We start from the raw sequence: 8,127 nt of genomic DNA, 5'->3' as shown, positions 1-8,127 counted from the left end.
TATTCTGCTGAGCTGTTTGTGATGTTACTGAAGGGTATTTCCACTATCTTCCGCATGCATTTATCTTACTTGCATAGCTGACGTACCTTCTGACTTATTTGTATAGCTACTGACTGACAGAGTGGCGTAAATCCTTTCCGACCGACATTATACTGGGTCCGATATGTACGACAAAAGGCCTCGTCCAGATCGGCCGAAGAGGCACCACTGCGTACACATTCTTTTGACCGGCTGCAACATACGAAGATATATGGCTGTAGATAGAGTATCAGATCGTAGTGATGGTTAGACTTGAATTGAATGATAGTTCATGTACATTAGATGGAGTACTTTAGCTGCCTACTTATCAGCTCGGCGTGCTATTTGATGTGTCCGTGCATATATCGCGAGGTCGTTAATGAGTGTATTTGCCACGCGCTCGTGATACTCAGCCTATACACGGGGTCCCTGTTTTCTTATCGGGACGTTTGCGTCGTCGTGCTAGCTTTCTGTGCTTACGCTATTGATGTTTTAGTCTGTATAATCAAGCGCGTCACTAACTGGGCACAGGCCATTCCGCAGCGATACAGGTATGCTGAACGCGCGTCTGTTAGCAGTAGCCAACGCGATATATACGCGCGAGGCGGGCACACCTTATAGCCATCCGCGACTCAACCGAGCTCTTATCTCGGCCATTATGAACAGGACACTAAAGTACAATATTGCGTTCAGACACATCGACTTGCCACGTTCATCTGCGGTCTGCACTGTCACGCAGTGGTAGTATCTATGTCAACAGCAGCTTATTCGTCGCACGTAGCTCCCACTCAATACTGTGGCTAATTTGTGAGCGCCAATTAGTGCAATATACGCTATAAGAGCTGATGGTACAGATAACATGGTTTTGCGTGTGCCCACGTGAGCGAGTGTACGTGCCATCTACGGTGACGCGTATGCAGATAGGGACGACCAGCTTGCAGAGGTACACAGTACATACCTCGTGCTAGTTATTATATGAAACGCGCTACGCTCTATAGGTGGTTCAACACGCTTGGTGGCACCACCGTCAGCTTACAGTATGTGCGACCCCAAGCCTTGCACCGTCAGCCAGTATACAAAACTATGCGGGGTAAGGGGCTATAAGGACGTATATTCAAATCACCTGCTCTTCTGCTGCTTCTTTTGCTCAATGTACATGACGTTTCGGGCGTTCAGCTTGCGAGGGCGGCTGTGTCTAGTTTTCTTCTTGGGATACCAGTCAGGACTTATCGCCTTCTTAACGATCGCCAGGCTTTCCTGGCGGCGCACTTCGGCCGAATCAGGTGGTGCAAGCTTTTCCTTCCAGAACTTAACCGCTTTTGGGCCGTTCTTGCAGGCAATACAGTGTCGCACGCTGCCCCGTCCGCTGATTGTACGGAACGTGTAGCCGTACTGCAGCTTCCCGCAACCGACGCAGCGCGCCCGGGCATCCGTCGTAGACCGCTGCGGGCTCAGCAGAAGCGGGTCAATCTTCGCCTCGCATTGCTTGCACGTAGGGCTCACCATTTTACAAACTGTGGGTAAGTAAGCAAATTATATTATTTAAACCAATTACTTGCGTCCAAATATTAGCCGATAGCACGGTACTGTAGGGGTGGAATTTTTATTAAACAAAATATTAAAATGTTTTATAATATTACTATTTATGTGCTATAATACTAATAATATCAAATTTTCAAACAAATACATATTTTACATGCATTATAAATTGACTAAAACAATTATGTACCGTGCGCGCATGCATTCATCGGGGGCGGTGCACGGGAGCAGATAGCGCAATGACCGTGCAGCCGCGCGCCTTCATTGCACGGTGGCAGTGGTGAGTGCCAGGTAAAGTAAAAAATATATATATCCCTACAAAAAGCGCTGGTCGTGAAGCCTACTTAAATATTAAAAAATACTATCGTCTCTACTTTAGAAAGGCTGTGGAAATTAGCATCGCCGAGTTCTTACAAAATACTGGTCTGTGAAGTCTACATTAATAATAATAAATATCTCTATTTGCAGAGCTCTTAGAAAAAAAAGGTGGTTACTGTGCCCGTACATACGACAGATTTTGCGAGCTAAATGTCAATAATCAATCATCTACGCAGCTCGCCTGGCTGTTTGCAACCAATCGATGCGTTTCGTGCTCGGCAGAAATGTTTACCTTACGTCCAATCGCGAGGGAGAGAGAAGGTCTGATCGTGCGACAGATCCAGTCAGTGTCGCAGGTGGGCAGGTATTGCCCAATCAGGGCTCGAGTTAATTGTGTCCGCTTTTTGGTCATAATTGTAATTTAGGCATAGTTAAGTCGAGTCAGAAAGATAGGCGCGGTCGGTAGGATGGGAGAAACCTGTATAAGACAGGCCGGGTGTAGCCATGCGGAAAGGCAGGTCAAAGCAGGAAGACAGGGAGTGCGACGGACGGATTGACAGACGGACGGACAGACAGACAGACCGACAGGCTACAAGGTTAGAAGCGGGGAGACTAGCGCTCTGGGCGCCCGCTCCGCGGACGCTAGGGCATGGTTGGTTGGTGTAGAGAGGGCCGACCACCTCCGCTGCGCTGCGGTGGGCTTAGAATTTCTACTCAAAGCGAAGCAACATATAGTACATGTATACTGTGATCTACGTATATTATGCTCCAAAACAGCACCGCACACAGTATCCGTAGTGCTCACATGTTATTGTAGACATGACCAGGGTTTAACGTGATCTGCAAGAAGAGCACCGTCTTACCCGGGAAGTTCTTGTCTATAATCTCGTTTGAGCGCATTGCTCCCAAAATGACACGAAATGGAGGCGCGCGTGGTTGCAAAGCTAATATATACTGTACGGAAGACGGGTCAGTATCAATGATGCTACGGAATATACGTTGATCGGTGAGGAATCCCAGTGTAGCTAGAGTAAGTACGCCTACTCAAACGTATTTTACCCATCTGCACGTCATCGCCGTGAGGCAGTCGACACATATCACCGATTGCGACGGTCGAATAGAGCAATGTTAATCAGCTCCGCGCGCGAAGTATCTTTTAGGATAGGTAGTATATGCCGATGGTCGCCACAAACATCAATATTATGCTTTGAAATTATTCTGCTGAGCTGTTTGTGATGTTACTGAAGGGTATTTCCACTATCTTCCGCATGCATTGATCTTACTTGCATAGCTGACGTACTTTCTGACTTATTTGTATAGCTTCTGACTGACAGAGTGGCGTAAATCCTTTCCGACTGACATTATACTGGGTCCGATATGTACGACAAAAGGCCTCGTCCACATCGGACGAAGAGGCACCACTGCGTGCACATTCTTTTGACCGGCTGCAACATACGAAGATATATGGCTGTAGGCAGAGTATCAGATCGTAGTGATGGTTAGACTTGAATTGAATAATAGTTCATGTACATTAGATGGAGTACTTTCGCTGCCTACTTATCAGCTCGGCGTGCTATTTGATGTGTCCGTGCATATCCCGCAATGCCGCCAATGGGTGCTGTCGTGATAGCCAACACCCATGCACTGGATTACTGCTGCGATCTCGGTACTTTTGTATCGTCGTGCTAGCCTACTGTACCTACGATTATGATGTATCCGTCTATATGATCAAGCACGTCACTATTCGGGCACAGGTCATACCCGCGGTGATACAGGCAAGCTGATCAGGCGTCTGTTAGCAGTATTCAAAGCAATATATACGCGCGCGGCGGGTACACATTATAGCCATCCGTGACTCAACCGAGCCCTTATCTCGGCCATTATGGACAGGGCGCTAAAGTAAAGTACTGCGTACAGACACATCTCCTTGCGATGGCCGCTTGTATGGTCATCACTACCGCATACGTGGTTGTGTCCATGTAGACAGCAGCTTATTCATCGCGCATAGTGCTCACTCGATACTGAAGCTTACATTCGTGAGCGCACATTAGTGAAATATAAACTGTGAGGGTTGGTGGTACATATAGCATGGGTTTGCGTGTGCCAAGTGAGCAAGTGTACTTTCCATCTACGGTAACGCGTATGCAGATAGGAACGGCCAGCTCGCAAGGGTACACAGTAGACACCATGCGCTAATTATTATACGAAACGCGCTACACTCCGTAGATGCTTGGCAGCACCACAGTTAGTTTACCATATGTGCGGCCCCAAGCCTCGCGCCGCCCGCCAGTATACAAAATACAAAGATAAGCGGGGTAACGGGGGCAATAAGGATATATTATCCAAATTACTTGCTCTTCTGCTGCTTCTTTTGCTCGATGTAATTGGCGTTTCGGGCGGTCAGCTTGCGAGGGCGGCTGCGCCTCTTTTTCTTCTTGGGGTACCAGTCAGGACCCATCGCCTTCTTGACGTTCGCCAGGCTTTCCTGGCGGCGCACATCGGTCGAATCAGGTGGTGGGGGCTTTTCCTCCCAAAACTCAACCGCTTTTTGGGCCGTTCTCGCAGGCAATACAGCGCCGCACGATGTCCCGCCCGCTGATTGTACGGAATGCGTAGCCGTACTGCAGCTTCCCGCAGCAGACGCAGCGCGCTCGGGGATCCGTCGTAGACCGCTGCGGGTTCAGCAGAAGCGGGTCAATCTTCGCCTCGCATTGCTTGCACGTAGGGCCCACCATTTTGCAAACGTGCGGATGTTAGCAAAATATTTTGTTTAAACCAATTACTTGCGTCCAAATATTAGCCAATAGCTTGGAAATATAAGGCTGGTATTTATTATTTAGAAACATATTAAAAAGTTGATACTAACGTTTTGGCTTTGCTATAATATATTATTATCAGATTTCCAAACAAAAACATACTTTACATGCAATTTAAATTGCCTAAGACAATTATCTATCGTGCGCGCATGCATCTGTCGGGTGTGGTGCACGGGAGCAGATAGCGAAATGCCCGTGCAGCTGCGCGCCTTCATTGCACGGTGGCAGTGGTGAGTTCCAGGTAAAGTACAAAATATATATATTCGCAAAGTCCCTACAAAAAGCGCTGGCTGTGAGGCCTACTTTAATATTAAAAAATACTATCGTCTCTACTTTAGAAAGTCTGTGGAAAATAGCATCGCCGAGCTCTTACAAATGCGGCCTGTGAAGCTTATATTAATAATATTAATACTATTAATATCGTCGTTTAAAGTGTGTGGAAAATTACATCCCAGAGCTCTTACAGAATACCGGTCTGTGAAGTCTACATAAATAATATTACATATCTCTATTTAAGAAGTGTGCAGAGCTCTTAGAAAATTAAGTGGTTACTGTGCCCGATTTGCAGTACATACGACAGGTTTTGCGTAGCTAAATGTCAATAACCAATCACCTGCGCAGCTCGCCAGGCTGTTTGCATCCAATCAATGTGTTTCGTTCGGGGCAGAAATGTTTACCTTACGTCCAATCGCGAGGGAGAGAGGCGGTCTGATCGTGCGACAGATCCAGTCAGTGTCGCAGGTCGGTCGGTATTGCCCAATCAGGGCTCGAGTTAATTGTGTCCGCTTTTTGGTCATAATTGTAATTTAGGCATAGTTAAGTCGAGTCAGAAAGATAGGCGCGGTCGATAAGATGGGAGGAAACTGTATAAGACAGCCCGAGTGTAGCCATGCGGAAAGGCAGGTCAAAGCAGGAAGACAGGGAGTGCGACGGACGGATTGACAGACGGACGGACAGACAGACACGCTACAAGGTTAGAAGCGGAGAGACTAGCGCTCTGGGCGCCCGCTCCGCGGACGCTAGGGCATGGTTGGTTGGTGTAGAGAGGTGGGCTTAGAGTTTCTACTTAGAGCGAATCTACATATAATATTTGTTTACTGTGATCTACTTATGTTACGCTCCAAAACCGTACACAATATCCTTATCGCTCTCATGTTATGCCCCACTGTCCACCTCCGGAGCGTGTACCGCTAGCATTTCTTAAAGTCACTTTTGGAAACATCACATATAAATATGTAGGCGTGACAGTTGGATGTTACAGATAGATACCCGCGTGATAGATCTAGATCGAAAGCGTATTGTTGATCGTCATAGTAAAGGTAGACATGACCTGGGTTTAACGTGATCCGCAATATGTGCACCATCTTGCCCTGGAAGCTTTTGTCGATAATCTCGTTTGAGCGCATTGCTCCCAAAATGACACGAATCGGAGGCGCGCGTGGTTGCAAAGCTAATATATCCTGTACGGAAGACGGGTCAGTATCAATGATGCTACGAAATATGCGTAGATCGGTGAGGAATCCCAGTGTAGCTAGAGTAAATACGCCTACTCACACATATTACCCATCTGCACGTCATCGCCGTGAGGCAGTCGACACATTTCATCGATTGCGACGGTCGAATAGAGCAATGTTAATCAGCTCCGCGCGCGAAGTATCTTTTATGATATGTAGTATTTGCCGATGGTCGCCACAAACATCAATATTTGAAATTATTCTGCTGAGCTGTTTGTGATGTTACTGAAGGGTATTTCCACTATCTTCCGCATGCATTGATCTTACTTGCATAGCTGACGTACTTTCTGACTTATTTGTATAGCTACTGACTGATAGAGTGGCGTAAATCCTTTCCGACTGACATTATACTGGGTCCGATATGTACGACAAAAGGCCTCGTCCAGATCGGACGAAGAGGCACCACTGCGTGCACATTCTTTTGACCGGCTGCAACATACGAAGATATATGGCCGTAGGCAGAGTATCAGATCGTAGTGATGGTTAGACTTGAATTGAATAATAGTTCATGTACATTAGATGGAGTACTTTCGCTGCCTACTTATCAGCTCGGCGTGCTATTTGATGTGTCCGTGCATATCCCGCAATGCCGCCAATGGGTGTTGTCGTGATAGCCAACACCCATGCACTGGGTTACTGCTGCGATCTCGGTACTTTTGTATCGTCGTGCTAGCCTACTGTACCTACGATTATGATGTATCCGTCTATATGATCCAGCACGTCACTATTCGGGCACAGGTCATACCCGCGGTGATACAGGCAAGCTGATCAGGCGTCTGTTAGCAGTATTCAAAGCAATATATACGCGCGCGGCGGGTACACATTATAGCCATCCGTGACTCAACCGATCTCTTATCTCGGCCATTATGGACAGGGCGCTAAAGTAAAGTACTGCGTACAGACACATCTCCTTGCGATGGCCGCTTGTATGGTCATCACTACCGCATACGTGGTTGTGTCCATGTAGACAGCAGCTTATTCATCGCGCATAGTGCTCACTCGATACTGAAGCTTACATTCGTGAGCGCACATTAGTGAAATATAAACTGTGAGGGTTGGTGGTACATATAGCATGGGTTTGCGTGTGCCAAGTGAGCAAGTGTACTTTCCATCTACGGTAACGCGTATGCAGATAGGAACGGCCAGCTCGCAAGGGTACACAGTAGACACCATGCGCTAATTATTATACGAAACGCGCTACACTCCGTAGATGCTTGGCAGCACCACAGTTAGTTTACCATATGTGCGGCCCCAAGCCTCGCGCCGCCCGCCAGTATACAAAATACAAAGATAAGCGGGGTAACGGGGGCAATAAGGATATATTATCCAAATTACTTGCTCTTCTGCTGCTTCTTTTGCTCGATGTAATTGGCGTTTCGGGCGGTCAGCTTGCGAGGGCGGCTGCGCCTCTTTTTCTTCTTGGGGTACCAGTCAGGACCCATCGCCTTCTTGACGTTCGCCAGGCTTTCCTGGCGGCGCACATCGGCCGAATCAGGTGGTGGGGGCTTTTCCTCCCAAAACTCAACCGCTTTTTGGGCCGTTCTCGCAGGCAATACAGCGCCGCACGATGTCCCGCCCGCTGATTGTACGGAATGCTTTTTTTTTAAGATAGCGTAATCTGAATTAATCCGCCAATCATTTGTTGTTAAAGCTCGACTAGCTGGAGTATTACTTATCAACAGTGAGGGAATTGGAGTCCAAGACAATTGTGAGAGTGACGACAAGGTTGGTGTGGTGTGTTGGCGCATTAATCTAGCGTCACAGGCTGCAGGTTTATGAGACGCACGATCTGGACGATGCTATCGGCAGATGACAAGAACGAATATCTTGATTTCGCTATATCGACTTCAAACCTGCATCCGTTTGCAGTTTTCCATCTCGATCGGCTTTGTGTGTGTCACAGTGATATACTAGAGCAAATA

This window comes from Phytophthora infestans, genomic scaffold (genome assembly GCF_000142945.1).
Source record: "Phytophthora infestans T30-4 supercont1.2 genomic scaffold, whole genome shotgun sequence".
In the NCBI taxonomy this organism is placed as follows: Eukaryota; Oomycota; class Peronosporomycetes; order Peronosporales; family Peronosporaceae; genus Phytophthora; species Phytophthora infestans.
Note: the sequence above shows the minus strand (reverse complement) of the source record.